This window comes from Cylas formicarius, unplaced genomic scaffold (assembly GCF_029955315.1).
Source record: "Cylas formicarius isolate icCylForm1 unplaced genomic scaffold, icCylForm1.1 PGA_scaffold_1__22_contigs__length_36826433, whole genome shotgun sequence".
Classification (NCBI taxonomy): domain Eukaryota; kingdom Metazoa; phylum Arthropoda; class Insecta; order Coleoptera; family Brentidae; genus Cylas; species Cylas formicarius.
Window position 1 is genome coordinate 13,956,003 of NW_026844264.1, and position 17,439 is coordinate 13,973,441.

Below are 17,439 nucleotides of genomic sequence, written 5' to 3' on the forward strand. Positions count from 1 at the left end.
GATTAATGTTATTTCGAAACAAATAAACCGCTCCAAGTACTTCGTAATTTTAGTTACAATTGGAAAAAGCTTTTTTTTTGTATGATGTATGTTCTGATTGTTCTGAAATGTTGTAACTCGTAATCAGAACAACAGAATATAAAAAAATCTCCCTATTACTATAACTTTAACAAGAATAAGTAATAAAAGGATAATTTGATATAACGATCGGTAAAGCAGCGTACATAAACTAAATTGTTTGTTTATTTACTCTACGGCAAAAGAAAATTCCCACAAAGCATATTGTCCGGCCGCGTCATTTTCAAAGTGTTTTCCGCACATATTTCATACAGGCCAAATATTGTTGCCTCTCCTTTGATCTTCGAAGAGCTGTTTATAACGTCTATACCGCCGCATTTAGTAACTTTTCTACATCAAAGGTTGGCGTTTTGTGGCATAACGTGTATTTTATCGGAAAATCTACGTTCAGAATTGGCTTTCCCGCGACTTTCACAGTTAACTGAAATTTTAAACCGGCCACTTTCTTCATGAATGTTTAAAATAAATTTGAAAATTGCATGCCGTGACGTCGAGGTAACTTAACCGTTAAGGAAGTTTTAATGCATATTAAAAGGGTGGAAAAAATTCTTTTGAAATTATGGGAGTGCATAATGCCGCGAAGTTTAAGCGAAAATTCCGGGCCTCTTCGGTATTTGATAAATTTTCCGACATATTTCGTATAGTTACGCTTCCTTCAACACAATAAATTAACATTTATTTCGAATGCTCCGAAACTTTGAAATAGGCAACATTAAACGCAAAATGTCTACAGTGAAAAATGGATGTCATTGGGGTAAATTCTTAGCAATATTACAGTTTTTTTATACCAAAAATATGATAATAATCTACAATAATCACAATAGACTCACTATAATAAATAATTAAATTCAGTAGTAATAAATCATTTACTGATTATATATATATATATATATATATATATATATATATATATATATATATATATATATATATATATATATATATATATATATATAATAAAATTCCAGGCGAAGTCTAGACAGTGACTAAAGGTATTTTACCTGTGAGGTATTTAACGGAATAATTATAAACAATAATTATTTCACATCAAAAGATAATATCGTAAAAAGGTCTATCATATTTGTTTCTCAGAGATAATACACACACAAAAGCAAATCGCAATTTTTGTTTAAACTAGAGAGATGAGGAGGGTTTTAGATTTTCTCGGAAACTGTCAATGTAGAGTTTTTTCAGATCATTATTCATATTATTGTAAACAGCAACTGAATTATAAACTTATTTACAAATCTAAAAATTGAAATATTTTTCACATAAATTCAAGTGTATTGGAATATAGTAATCTAAATTGCAAAAGATGTTTATAAACATTTCTAATCCATAACCAATCCAAATCATTAATTGTCGCTGACACGCAATCGGTAAACATTTTTTTTTGTTTTCAAAGCTCTGTGAATTTATTAAGGCCAGAAAAGTAAACGGTGTCTCAATTGTAAATAGCAGACAAGACGAGACTTTCACAGAGATTCTTCCTTATTTTAAAGTTAATTGTATTTATATTTTTATACTAAGAGCTAAATATGAACTTTTTAATATTGAAGAGACATGAGCATTGAATCGCAAATCATCTTCAAATGTCATTTTTTACCTTGTTTCCAATTATTAGAGTTGAACTTAAGACCAGTGTTAGTCACAGTAGATGGGATTATAAAATTATAAAAAATTGCTGTACATTGGGAATGGTTAAACAAAAATTGTGGACTGTTTTTCAGAAACAGGCATTCTCTTTCATTTTATATGTTATATTTTTGCATTTGTATAAAATTAGGTTTGCCATTATGTATTCTGATAAGTCATAATTAACATTTTTTCCAATTTTCGATTACATACTTGATGATAAGCACCTTTCCTGTTACGGCCTTGTTTACGAAATGATGTCGCGTCTGCTTTGAAAGTGCTAAAGGTTATACGCACAATATACAATTACACGCCCTATCTAGGCCCTAATATATCCTGATAATGCGACGTAAAATGTTTTCCTGCTAAATTATGTCGTAAGCGTATACAACGCTCGCTATGGCTAAACGAATGGAACAGCTTTGTCATTCCTAATTCCTTAATAACTTACTATAACCAACTAAAAGCTTGGTTGGGTTCAATATTTTACAGCTTTGGCCTTCGCGTCAGGCCGACTCCCGTGGGAAACATAAATACCTACCCTCCATTGAGGGTTACTCATCCAAATAAAAATATATTTTCCATCGGAGACGTGCGCTCACCAGCAAATTAATGAATTCGATTTTAAATCGTGCGTATTCGATTGCAAAGCTTAAGATTTTAAGCAAACGAGGCGGCGATTCGCTACAACGTTTTGGCTCTTTATTGGACCATCCTCGGTGTGAGATTTGTTATGGTTATAAACAATATTGTACGCCCTGAAAACTTTTTAGTTTAAATTGTCAATTCACAAACTTTCAAAGAGGCACAAATAGTTAAGAAAATGTATTGTGTGGAAAATCATGAACTTTGAATTAATAAGTAGTACCAAGAGTCCTTGGAGGACACTCCAGAGAAAACAACTTTCACAGTCAAATGCAACTTATTCTTCTAAACTGATAAAAAAACTAAATAGACGATTTAATGCTTACTTTAGTGTTTGGGTTGGTTAATTGACTAGTAAAATTCCATTTTCTGTAAAATGAAAAGGTCCATAGAAAACATTCTCCCTACATGTTAATTTTTTTAAAGAAAACATTCCATACTGCTTCCTTAAAATAATGATATTTTATTATTAATTTTCTATTGACCTTTCCAAATATATGATCCCTCATACCGCGTATTCACTTATGGAACATATACGTTGCATTTGGTAAGAATTGACTTGAATAACTTTTCTGAACTAGTTACTCCCTTTTTAAACTTTGGATTGTAAATTCAAAATTGACAAACTTTTAAAGACGTAGTTAAGAAAACCTTATCATATCAAAAATCACGATTTTATATAAACGTGGAAGCCGGAAATATTTAAAAAGAAAAATAAATTGGGTTGAAAAACGTCACCCTAAATAAGGAATAATTCCGGGGCGTTTTAAATCGTCTTCACTTTTAGACCAGCTCCGTAATTCCTGCTTTATGTTGTTCCATTATTCCGCACAGCGTTGTGATTTCGCGGGCGCATGTTGAATGCAACTTCGTGAAAAACTGCCTAAAATCGCATAAGTCTTAAGCGCGAAAGTCGTTCAAACTCGGAAAGTTTTAATTTCCGTTTTTGTAATTATTTTTTGGTTTCTTTTCCGCGGATGTTCGTCGGGCCCTGAGGAGTTTTGTGATAATTTATAACGCGAGTTGCGCAAAGTCTGTCGCAGGACTGATTTCTTTGACAGTAAATGGAATTCTGTGTTCTCGCAGCGAAATAAAAAGAGATGGGTGCGCCTGCATTGATAAAGCCACATTTGTAGGTTCAGATTATCCAATTTAATAATTTTTCACTATTCAATTGCCAATTATTTACTATTTAGAAATTTTGGTATTGACCACAAAATGCTAACGATATGGTATCAAAAGCTCGTTCGTTTGTAAGTTAAATAGAAGTACAATTAAATTACACCAAAAAATGTTCAGATTTTCACAGTTATTTAATGATATGCCACTAAAGCCTGTAGTTTCTTTTGTAACAGCACCGTCAGCTACATTCTCAACAAGATTAATGAAAATTTTAGAATATCATATTGTCTTTAAACCTAGACATGTTATCAAAATTTCGTTCGAACTAACAAGGTTAAAGGCATTAAAATGCCTACTAAGGCAATTCCAGTTTCTTTTGACGTCCAAAATCAATTTCCTAGCATTCCACCAATTGACGTAATAAACATAATGGATAATATTCTCACTCAGAGTCAAGTCAATCCTATCATAAAACAAGACTTGGTAGATAGCTTGTTAAGACCAAAATTATTTTGAATTTAATGGTTAATTTTATAATGCCAGAGGAGTAATTATGGGAAACCCACTTAGTTCACTACTTGCAGAAATTTTCATGGACAATTTTGAAAATATCATACATAAACATCCTCGTAGATGATGTTATTGCTTGTTTCACTGGAACGGAAAGACAACTGCAGTCCTTGTTGAGTCATAATAACTCCATACGTAACCGTATAAAATTTATCATAGAGACGGAACTAGATAACTTTTTAAATTTTGTGGACTTAACTATAACTAAACTACAATTATTAAATATTATAAATATTATAAAACAAATAGGTTTTAACAATAGTCACGATCCCTCTTTGATAAATAAGATTATAATCAAAAAGCAGTTCAAATAACTCTGAACTCTATCTATCTCATATTAAACACAACCCAAAATTTATAAAACAATAAAATACATAGGATAAAGTAGCAAGAAAATTTCGAAACATCAATCTAAATTTGGTCTTAAGATTGTTTTAAAAACTGAAAACACTATAGGACATTGTTTAAAAAACAATAAAACTAAACTGCGAAAAACTCAAAAATCCGGAGACTACAAGTTGAAATGTGGATCATGTCCCAAGTTTATATCTGACAAACAGAACATAAAAGGGCGTATGAAAATAAAAGTTTGGATTCTAATGCATTCATTTAAATTCAGAAATGCACAAGTTTGACGATAATTTTGATATTTTACATAATGAATCAAAAAATTAAATTCGTGGGAAGCTGTGGAGATTACCCAAATGAGATATTGGAAACAATTACTTAATGACCAATTGGATTTAAATGCGTCTCCGCATCTATTACTACCTGTTTATATATTGTCATATTTCGTATTTGATTAAGGCACGGTGTTGCCGAAACAGCTGTTATAAATCATAAAATAACTGTGAAAATTTTGAACATTTTATTTATTTATTATTTATTTATTATTAAAAATTAGTAAATTTAATTAAGTTGGTAACAATAAAGGAACCTAGCAAACATGTTTAGATTTCTTAAAAATTTGGCAATATTTAACCTCGTGATATTTATGTTTTATCTGCTCCAAGCCCGCAAAATACAAGTATGACCGTATATCACGTAAGTATATCATTTACTGAGCATTTTATAGTCGTTGTTATCGATATAAAAGTTAGCGTGGTCTTTGTTCTTAGGAAAACAGCATCCTGGCGACCACGAACCAAATGACATATAGAGGTTATTTTCCGTTGCAAATACTTCGGATGTCAGAAACCGCTTAAATTTATAGACTTCTTTTCATACAGATTCGCATCGGAATGATCTCCTTTAGCGTAGCGTTCAGACCTGTAACTAATGTAAAGTTTAAGCTTAATTTGACTAATAGGTACAAATAATCAAGCGTCAACAAAGTTAAATGTAGGAAAAAATGTAGGCATATTTCATAAGCCTAAATTTTACCGTTTCTGGTGTGCATTTTATATCGTTTATTAAACACTCGCTCCGCTGCGCTTCGCTCGTGTCAAATAAACTCGTGAGTCAAATACCGTTTACCGCACTTGTTGCATAATATACTATTACAGTCATCTCTTTCAGAAGAAATACCCGATTTTTATAATTTTATCGTATATCACTTTAAAAAAAAAACGGACTTAGTATATCGTTACCCATTTGAAAGAGTTGCAGATATAGAAATATAGACATTTAAACGGTTTTTCATTGTGAATAAGGTTAACATAAGATAAGGGATGAGTGCATTGGAAAACTCGGTAACAAAATTGATAAAAAAATGTCATTTTTTTTAACGTCTAATACAGTTATAGACCAAAAAATTGACATCGTCAGAGTACATACTGTGTGCATTTTCTATGAACCACTTCGTAGAAGATGGACCATTTTCACTAAAAAGGGTTGAACTTAAACAAAAACTATAAAGTTTTAAAAAAGTCCTTATAAAAAATTACAAATGTATTCCCTATTTTGTTTTCTTTTTAATATTTTAGTATAATAAGTTTTTGCTAACAGAAAATTGACTTTGAATTAGTGTCCTCCAATAAGTAGAAAAGTGATTGAAATACAATAACTTTGGCAGTATGGATTATCAAAATTACATTTAAGAGTGACATATTTTGGCCGTTTGACTGTGGTATTGTATTAATAAGTTGGCAAATTTGACCAAAGATTTGTTTAAATTGCTTATTTAATATTTTTAACGTATTTTAAGAAAGGAATGTTAGTTTTGCTTGGATTGTGCTCTGGTTGCATGTTAATAAAAAATATTTGTCTTGACATTATTTATTTAATAAAAGAGATTTATTTGTAATTCTTGAGGTAATTAGGTGTAATTTTTCATATATGTGGTATCTTAGTGTACACATTACTAAAATTCCCCTGGCAGTTTACGATCTTCCAAAATCAAAGATAAACTTGCGGATTAATAGTAAACCAGGTGAACCGTTTCTCATAACCTTATGGGGGAAACGTATATCAAACATTCTACTCTATAGGCGTTTTTTCCGAACCTATCTATCGTAACGGAAAAATGGGTCAGAAAATGTAAGAGAACTAAAACCGGTCTAGATTTATACATGTTATAACCTGCAGGCTTTTAAGGCTTTTGCTCTATTTTTATACGAAAAAAAAACTCAAACTACGTGCTTAAAGCTCGAACTTATATTCCGGAATATTGACTGTTTCGATCCCTAAGGCAAATGCTGATTCCGCTTCGGAAAAGTACGTGAATTCTAATGCAGGGAAATATGTTTTACGTCTCTTTCGCATCGTTCGTAGAACAGAGTATTAAGCTAAAGCGAAGAACACGTTAATCTTTTCGATTTTTCGTCTCTATGACGTTATCTTCTGAAGGATTTGGCTCAATTGTTTAGATTTAATTTACTATTAATCTAGTGTTTTTCCGTTAAAATTTAAGTTATATTTAAACCACAACAAAAATACGAAATTAAAACGTGTTTATACAAATTATGTTTGCGAGGCGCAAACACACAAAATTATAAATATATGTACAAATAATCATATAAATATTTAATTTTTAATTAACAAAGTCTATATGTATAAAATTATCAGAATTTGTTGAGGGTTGCGGATTCTATATTCCATATTCTTTTTAACAAAATGAAAACAATTGACTCAACTTACTAAAATCTATTTGGGGAGTTAATCTGTAAAATTATGTTGTTATTATACAGTTTCGATGGAAGAGAAATCCCAGAAAATTTTCCGCCGAACACAGCTCGTTGATCATAAAAAAAATTAATCTATAGGATAATTGTAGTAATTGTAATAATAATAAATTTTCTAGGAATATTTATGCGTTCGCAGTTATTGTGCCCTACAAGTAGTTTCTAATTAATAATTAATCATGTTAACTATAAAGAGAGGGACACGTTATACATTAAAACACGTTAAAAATAAAAATGTAAATTACAAGGTTTCATTTTTACTAAATAGTTGCACATGCGAAGGGCCAGAATATTCTGCTTTAAAAAAAATTCAGTGCCTTCTTGGAATAACTTGACAATTAAAATCAGGAAATAATGTCAGTTTGATCAAATTAATAGTGATAACATTGGAATCATAAAAGAACAACTAAAAGCCAAAACTGAAATATTTGGAGCCCATATTAGTAATGCATTGGCTAATCAGTTTAGAATTTTTATTTTAATTTATTCTATAGATTGAAAATGATCCTGGTGCTTGCTCTCGGACGATAGTAAAATGATTAATGATGTGATTAATGACAGTAATGATTTTTTTAAACACTGCCATAAATTATTTAATATGTTTTATTAGAGCATTTGGACTTACAGTCCTGGTACTTACTATTTAATTATATTTTTATCTTCCATTTTTATCGTTGAAACTGCGGACTTCCGATTCCTTTTTGTGTAAATAATAAATTGCCTCCTTTGGTCACATCAAATAAGCTATTGCCCGAGAGCTTTATACGTCGACATCCTATAGAACTTAAAGCTCCCGACATATCATACTTTCATACACCGCCCGCCGCCTGCTTGGAAATCTATTATATCTTGCTCTAAAGCGCTCTAGAATGGCTGAATGGGCTTCCTTACGAACGAAAGGAATATTTAAAATACAATACTTGGGACGTCGCAGGATCTACCGATTTTACTAAAATGTTAAGACTCTCTTTAATTTAACAACCCCGTAATAATAAGATCTGTAGTTCTGAAAAATTACGTCTACAGGGTCAAACAAGAAATTATGTAAAAAGAGATTTCTTCAGTAACGAAGGTGCTATGAATAAGGTTTTTCACGTAGAATGAACCATTTATTTGGTATAGGCCTGTTTATGTAAAACTTTTTTTTTATTTTTATGAAAGCTGAAAAATGGTTTCCAAACCCATGTTTATTAGAATGGTCTTTAAAATTAACTTCAGGAATAAGATCCTCACATAGTGACAAGTCTTTTTTCTACTGAATCTACATAGACAAGTCAAAAATAATTATTGAATGATGTTTATTGGTCAAAATGAATAGAGGAGTGGAATGAAAAAAGAAAACAAAAAATAACACATAGAAAGAAAACATTGACCTATGGCGAAGTTTAACCTCTTCAACTTAATCGCAAAGGACTATTGACTAGATATTATCACCCCACTATCTGTTTTCCTGATTTTTTTTTTCTGACTTTGAGCAGAATTTTTAAAATAATTAAAAAGACATTGTGCAAGGCGTCCCAAAAAATTTAAGAAAATGAAATGTAATAATTTATAATAAGAATTATAAAATATAAAAATCTCACAGGCATGTACCAATGGTAATTAAGGGCACTCTAAGTTTTCGCTGGCTGTTTTCTAGATAGTTACCACGTAATTTCTAAAAGAACACAAAGAACTTTATAAGAGTGAACTGGCAGATTCTCAACTAAGTCGCAGTCTGCTATTTTATTATATATATATTATTATATATATATATTTCAAAATAATCAGATAGTTTAGCCACGTATCCCCATGACGCTATATCATCCATTTTTGTTATGACCTTATTTTGCACTCATAAGCTTTAATAAGATAAGTTATTTCTAAAAATTATCCAAATATTTGAACAGAAGCCTATATGTCTAGCTTCTTGACCACATCAAACCATAGATAGAATAATAATAAACGTGCCATTCTGTGTTAAATTCGGTCTACAGAATTGCAAATAAATCATGTTTTCTTGCCGAACTGAAAGGAAACGAATGTTAAACCGAACCGAAAAAATTTCATTCGGGTCGTATATAGAACGGACATGACATTAAACAGTAAAGAAGATAAATGACATGTGGTTGATTTAAATGGAACTTTTTCAGTGTGTAACAAAGTAGCTTTTCAGCTAACACAGTGTTAAATGACTTGTTAAAGTGCTAGGGCGGAAGTGGAGTTGTTAGGAGGGAAAATACCGCGGGCACGGGGTGTATCTGCGAAAATTGCCATAATTTGTAGCGAAACCGGCATTAATCATGGCGCTAACGGGAATTATTTTTGTAACAAAACAACGGCGATGTGGCCCGAGTTTATCGATTTTCGTTTTGCACTTTTATAAAGGCAACCGCGGTTGCCTTTCGTTAATCTAGTTAGAATGGAGGGTAATATGTAGTTCATTGAAATAGCTTCGGAAATCGGGTATACTTTTCATTCGCTTCGACGTTATTTAAGATCCTTTTTAGCCAAATGGTTTCTTTTATTTGCGCAATGTGCATTTTTCACACAAAATGATGTTTTGCTATGCGTATCTATCCTGTTGGCTTTTTCAGAACTTAACTGAAAGGGGCTCGGATGACTGATTCCCATATTCGTGACCTGAGTCGCGGTTAAGATTGTTTAGTTGCTTATAAATTTCTATAAATGTTCGGATATTTCGTTAGTAGTTTTATCGAATAAAATTTGATGTCCAATTTCGTGATTGTATTCGGATACTGCTGATGAGTTTACTTGTCTTAGTCTTCGTCTATATTGGAAAAAACCTAATACCAATCGACTTCTAAACTTAAGCTGTGTCAACCAACATGAAAACTCACCAAAATTAATTAATTAAAATTGTTTCATAAATTTCGTTTCGCTTCTATACCTCTGAATTCAATCTGTTTTCTTACATTGTCTCTTCCACACCTACGTAATTACGGTGTCCGCAGTTGGGACATTTTAAATTGATTTGGTGGCCCTCTCTTTGCTATCTAAAAAGCTTTAGTGTGCCAATTAGATATTTTTTATATAAAAAAAGGAGAAGAAGAATATTACTCTGTGTCAACGCCGTCTTAAAATTCTACAATAACCTGTAGTTGTACAGTTAAAAAGTATCTATGGTTAGTAGAATTTCCAAGCGACTATGTCGTTTAGCAATAGTTATTATAAGTATAGAGTATAAGTCGTACAAAGTGATGCTTTTGAACGCTCATTTAATATGCACACTGCATGGTTATTACAGAAAATTATATACCTCGTGCCCATTTTCTTACGTATGTTACATTATACAACAGCCAATGCAGCTTACACGTAATGTTGTTTTTCCGTGAAACCGTATCACCTGGATTTTCGCACACTCTTTATTATATGAAGGGAAAACGATGAAAATCAGGTAAATATCTGATAGAATTTTAAATAGACACTTAGCGTTTCTGTAGGTGACGTAATTCAATTGCCACTTTCAGATCGAGCAACGTGTACATAATTCAACTCTGGCTGCTTAGTATCCATTTTCTCAAATAAGTTTGATAGCTGACACTTTTATCACCAGTTTATTTTCGCACAAGCCATGTGAGTGTTTTAATAAATGGGCATTTGAAGATGTTTATGAACGTGTGGCATACTACACCTTACACTATTAGTTTTTAAAAACATTTCTGAATGACGTGTGACTTAAGCATCAGAACCGACAAACGACAAATACCACAAGTGTCTAATCGATAGAAAATATCCGATCGCTCCCAAACCCGTGACCAAAGAACAGAAAAAGCCCGAAATTGTTCTCGACAGTGCTTAACAAAGACTTTTTAAAGTAATATTTGGCGCACGCGTGGTAAGTGAATAACTGTATATTTTGGAGTAAGGAGTAGAAAAATAAATATTAATATTAGTATAAGAATTTTGCGAAATATACTCAGCGTTTAAGTGTAGGGTAGTTTTGGTTAGTTTTTAAGTGTTACATTTTTGAATTGACAAAAATTCTTCGGGATCTTTATATCAACTTCACTGTCACTTTCACTTTTTTTTTCATGAATGTCGTATATATCTCTGTTAATTTTACTTAGATTTTTGTGCAATTTTAAGTAGGTTATGTTTTATTATTTTAAATGCATGAAACATATAAGACGTGTGATGAAATTCTTGTTTTGATTTACCCTTGAAATTTTTGCTAGTAAATAATTTTTATTTTAAGACTTCATGTGGGTTATTTCTTCCAGATTTTTGTGACAAATAACCCAAAACAAGAAAGAAGAAAAAAGAACGAAGAATGTGATTGAAAAAAAAAAGAATGTAGATTGGTTCTTTATACCCAAGTATGCAATGATCAGGCGGTCGCAAGGTTTTGCTTTAAAAAGGCAGTTTCGCTAAACACTGTCACTAGTCACTTTGACAGTTTCCGGTTCTTTATTCCCGACAACACTGATGGTATTAAAATCGTCTTCGAAAAAACTAGAAATTACTCTTTTGTGCAGCTGTCAACGGAATTGAAATGTTTTACTGTAGTGCAGTAATTTTTCAAAACAACGGTTATGAATATTTTCAAAAACAAAACCGAAGTACAAGAAATACAGGAATGGGAAATGTTATATAAAATAAGTGTAAAAAACAAATAGGTGAAAGATTATAATCATTTTGACAGGCCCATTTTTACAATTTCCTAGGTGAAGGGTTAATAATGATAACAAAAAAATATATGTCAATGTCACAAATTAACAAGATTAACATGAAAATTTTAAATTAATATTTGTTTGTATTAAAATTTTAAATTGTGTAGGTTAGACTACTTTTTCTAAATTATGTAGAAAATTTTGTCACATCATTTTCTGAAATAAGTGCCAGGGTAAACTTATAAAATGAAAATAAAAAATAAACTTAAGGGTTTTAGGTTTAATTAGTTTATTTTTGTAGATATACTTTGAGTATGATGTAGTATTTGTATAAGTGTGTTGTCTACTGAATAAATATATAGGCCACAGAGAATAGTGCGAAACGCGTGTATAAATTTCTTCAAATATTAGTTAAATTTTAGAAAGAAATATGGGCCAGCACTGTTTGACTTACGCCAAGCCAGCACAGTTTTCAAATTGGTCAAGATGGTCAAATTTAGTGAAAATTGACCTAAGCCTGAACTTAATTTCAAACCGCACTCCTTTCCAATTTCGCTAACTTGTGAAATACAGAACCAGCATCTTTGTTTTGTTTGTTGATAATAATCGCGGGTTTAATTTGTTCACTTCTTTGCATTACTTCATCGCGCGTTATTAAATATGCATTCTGTGTTTCATCAAAATAACATCACGCCCCCGTGAAATGCCCTTATTACGTAAATAATCCCGTGTATATTACGAATTATGCTCTAAATTCAGTGGAGGATTTCCTGTCCCCAACGAAGTTTCTCTAACAAAACCTAAACGAATTCCGAGAAAGTTTTGAATTACGAGCGAGTTATTGTATGTGAAGGAGTGTCGTCGGGCTTTAGTTTCACAGCTTTAGTTGCGTAACTTAGACGAGACTGGTTTTGCGAACACCTAACTTCAATTTAAGCAATACCTTATCGTGCGCCGGGAAAAAACTGCGTACGAGGTGGACAACTTCTAGAACTGTATTTTGTTTTTATAGTTCTTCAAAGGAATTTCTTTCTTCTTTCTTTCGTTATTTTTTTTATCCCCTTAAAATGAGAAAACAAGATTTTTTATACATAGTTTTATAGTACTAACATTTCATAAAAATTGTTAAGTTCATTGTGGTCAGATCTCTTGAGTGTTATATATTTGATGAGGCGGCTCAAACCAATTATTAGTCTTGACATATTGGACTTTTTCATTCGAAGCTATCACATGGAGTCACGGTATTGGGTAACAGTACAACAATCCGAGTATTAGTTGGAGCGCGTTACAAAGATCACTGCCAACCTATTTTTTGCGAGTTTTATAGAATTATACCTTTGTCGTGTCTGTACTTGCACTATACTATGTTAGAAATCTATACAAAGAAGTGAAGCTACTTTCCTCTTTAAATCTACATAAATATCACTTAAGAAATTGTAACCAAGAAATTCTTTAATTTAAATTAACTTACTCTAAGAAAAACTCTCTGGATTTGTTGATAAAATAAAAGATATATTATTTAAGTAAGTTAGGAAGTAGGTAGATAGGTAGTAATTCAATTTAAGCTAAACAATTTCTTGTTAGATAAGAATACATTTTTGGACACCTTGTATAAGACGGAAAGTTTTTATAATATATTGTAATGTAATATTGTAATATTGTAAATTTCGCTAAAATAACTTTAATACTATTTAGAAATCTTCTAGATTCCTCTTGCGTGGGTCATTTTCTTATTACATTAAATGGTTTTTATTGAATTGAAATAAAAAAAAAACACTACATTTTTGGAACTCAAAGAGCAAACTATAAAAATATTAAAATATGAATTTGTTTTTTATCAAAGCTAATTTATTTATTATATTTAATAAACCATCGACATTCCCACAATATATATTGGCGTCTTTAATCATTATTTGATCAGTTTCACCAACTGTCAATTTTTGCTGAAACGTATTTTCAATAATAAAGGAATTGGAATAACGTCATGTTTTTGTTTTGAAATTGATGATAATGAATTTTCGATTCATTAAAGCATAAATTTAGGAGGTTCAAAAAAATGCGTTAATTTTATTGTCAACATGTTTTAATTGGTAATTAATATTTCCGGGTACATTTGATTGGAAAATAACTTCGTCGCGTTTCGTGGGCGAACAGAGACGTCTGAAATTAAAGTTTCCATGAAGAAAATAAAGACCGGCTCGAAGTTGTTGGACTTAAAAAAGGATCGCTTGCAATAACATTAATCAAACGACAGAGGAAATAAAAGGCGATTTACAAAAGGCGGGCTGGCCTGCTGGCATGTCGAAAGGACAAAAGTTGGGATGGAAAAACAATCGCCGGCAGGTGTCCCTGAAATATGGCGATAGCCTTCGCACGTGTGCCCCCTGAAAAAGTGCCAGGATTTGCCATTTTCTAAATTAACGGAGAAACTCGGTATGACTTCATTTTTTACGAATCATTGATGTAACAAAATACAGTCCTCCTGATAAATCCATCAGCAAAAAATATAACAGGTGTGTAAAATATATAGATATAAAAATACTGTACCATTCTTAATCCATAACAAAACTAAGTTATGAGTGAAGCAAATACACAAGGGTATTTTAAGTTGATGAGAAGTGTTTTTCTGTCAATTTCGAGTATCCCAACGCTTTCTCAATTTTTTATAATGTAATTATAGCAGAAATATGATCCAAAAGCATATTGTAGAGCGTCGGTGCAAAATATTTGCTTGTACGCTGACGAATTGTCTATGAACATGCCGTGATATAAGTCGGCCTTCCCATAGTCTCGTAGTTGAGTGCCACTGACCTTAATAAAATCTTTTTTTGTATAAATCCCTCAGTAATATAAGACAGTGAAGCTTCCAGTCATCTGCTTTCTCGAAACAAAGCATCACTAGAAAAACCTAAATCTTTTCTATATATGACTTTAATAATCAATTTTTGTAGTATTGTTGTATTGTAGAATTCCGTAAGACAGGGCAGACTCGACAAGTGCAATAAGTGCTTTTAAGTTGTGAAAGGGTTAGAAAATCGCGCAGTGCTCTAAAACGCGGGAAAGTACCTCTGCTATTTTTAGCAACATTCTGTATCTGTAAGTCCCATTTGAGATCTCATTGAAATCTCTGTGTTGTCATTTATCTTCAGAGCGCAAATTCGCCAGATTCGGAAAATTGTTGCTGTATGACGTAAATGGTAAGCATCGAGTTTTATCAAAATTCAAAGTTAACTGATTGCATGCATTTCTTTAAATTTTGCCTTATTTGTTTTACAATTTCGTCATCAAAATTTATTATTTTTCCATGTTATTAAATCATTTTATATAGATGGAGAATTACAGCGGCCCAAGTACCGTGCCCTGCGGTGTACCGCCAGAATCTCCGCATACTGAGTTTTGTTAGCGAAACAGTTTTGTTGTAGGTTGTAAATACATCCTCGGAACCCATGACATTTCATTTTATAGAAAAGTCTAGAGTGAGGGACGGTATCAAACGCATAGGATATACTGGGCTGTTTCGAATTTAATGTATCGTAGATCTGCTCTCAAAAATCACAAATTACGGCCTGAGTCGATCTTTTCTCCCTAAATCCATACTGACGATTTTATATTATCTTACATTTGCCTAGAATTTTCACTATTATTATGATTGTTGTTTATTGTTTTTCGAAAATACTGATATCAGCCAGATGGGATCGTAGTTAGAAATTTTAGTTTTGTCTGCGCCTTGTTATATAGACTCGATTATACCAATTTTGAGACACTCATAAAAGCATGGATCACGAAAACATTTATTAATGAAGTATGTAAGTACTGGTAATATTTGATCAGTCACCGGTTTCACAGTTTCACTTCTTATATTATCACATCCGGGAGATTTGTTTGCTTTTAAAGTTTCAAAAATTGATTTTACGTCGGCAATATTTATACAAACGCACTGTATTCTCCACGAAAGGGATATTTTCTTTAAACTTTGATGGAGGGATTATATACCGGCCAGTGTTAAATTTCTTATTTTAAATGGAATACCCTAGATGCTATTACTTTTTTGAATTAATCAGAAAATTCTACCTATAAGTAAATAAGACGGTTTTTGGGATATTTAGCACTTAATATCAAAAATGACTTTTGAAATTATAAAAACTCTCTAAAATCATTTTTCAAATGGAGATCCCATCTTATGTACCATTAAAAATAGAAATACACAAACAAAAAATAAAAAAGTACTTATATGTATTGGGTTGTATTTATATCCCGAATATTTGTAGTTTCTGAGATATGGTCGTTTAATTTCTTTTAACTTGGTCTGCTGTTAACATTGAATTAATCGAAGTTAATAGATTCCTATTTAAAATAAGGAAGTTGACATCCACTTCGTGACCCAACACCCCAACCCCAAATTTTTAAATTTTTGCTACTTAAAGTTTTCTCATAACGCTATATATGAGCATTTGATTGCTGGGCCCGATAAAGAAGAAAGTCCCTGGTTATATTTATACTACATCAGTTAACTGTATAATGAAATATCATTTGGGGAACCCTCGGCAGTGTGACGTCGTTTCGCATGCCGCCGAACGGCATTTTATCACCCAAAAAGGACTAAGTCGATCAGACAAGGGAAGCTAAATTTATTGGCAAAATTCAGATTCAATTTAACTTAAAGCAAGTAACGTGGGAATTCGACCCGGAATCGTAAATTAGCGGAATCCGATACACTTTAATTAATTTCAAAGCCTTTCCGCTAAAACTCATTAACAGAAAACTGAAACATCGGTCTGGAAATCGCCACTGGATTGTTTCTATAGCTTTATGGGTTTATTTCAGGACAATATCAGGGACCATGTTGACGCTGGCGGTTGAGATTGCAGAACCGGCAGCTTCGAATAAGTGTGAATAAAGAGGCTTTTTTCGGCTAGATTAGCATTTTCTTTATTATCCTGACAACTTATCACCTGGTTAAATATCTCCAATCGTTCCCAAGGAAATAAGGCGAAGAAGCACTTAGTAAAATTCAAAATTACAAGAACCATTGTTTACTTTTTTTAGTGATCCATTTCTCAAAAGCTTCAATGTCAAATATATTAGTTTTCAATTTACAACTATCTTTTTCTGGCAAGACCGGCTTATGGGGAATATGTTTTCACGTTATTGAAGTTACAAGATTACAAGTATTTTGTTCACCTACTCTTTCAAACCGTGTGATTTCACTATGAAGACTATGATAAAACAATTGAATAAAATTTGAATACACATTATTTCAGTGGTAAAAACATTTGTTTGTATAATAATTCTAAAATATATTAGGACTTTTTGCGAAAACTAATTTGCAAAATTGTTTGTCTAGAAAACTGGGTTTTCGCATGTTTTCCTTCTAATTCGAAACTTTTTTTACATTAATTTCTGTTTGTCATTTACTGGCATTTGCAAAATTGTTAAATGTTAATTATCCTCTACTTCCCACAGAAGCAAGCAAAAAAAATAATTGTTTTCTATTAACACATCCCATTATAGTATTACATGATCTTTTTGACCTGATAACATAATTCAGAAGTGATTCTTTGTGCCTTTTTTAAATAACAAATGAATGTACATCAAATTGAAAACCAATTTCATTTTCTGTCCTAAACAAATTACATAGATATTGTCATTTTACT

General features: G+C 31.7%; 2 long non-coding RNA genes across 2 annotated transcripts; one reads left to right on the forward strand and one right to left on the reverse strand.

Moving 5' to 3' along the window:
• Positions 1-7,901: 7,901 nt before the first annotated feature.
• On the reverse strand, positions 7,902-10,299 carry LOC132696014 (uncharacterized). The gene is made up of 3 exons (XR_009617978.1): positions 10,233-10,299; positions 10,013-10,176; positions 7,902-8,121 (listed from the first exon to the last, which is right to left on the reverse strand). It is a non-coding gene; the product is annotated as an uncharacterized LOC132696014 (long non-coding RNA).
• A 162-nt stretch (positions 10,300-10,461) lies between these two features.
• LOC132696619 (uncharacterized) lies at positions 10,462-14,242 on the forward strand. The gene is made up of 3 exons (XR_009618054.1): positions 10,462-10,569; positions 10,643-11,010; positions 11,396-14,242. It is a non-coding gene; the product is annotated as an uncharacterized LOC132696619 (long non-coding RNA).
• The last annotated feature ends 3,197 nt before the right edge of the window (positions 14,243-17,439 follow it).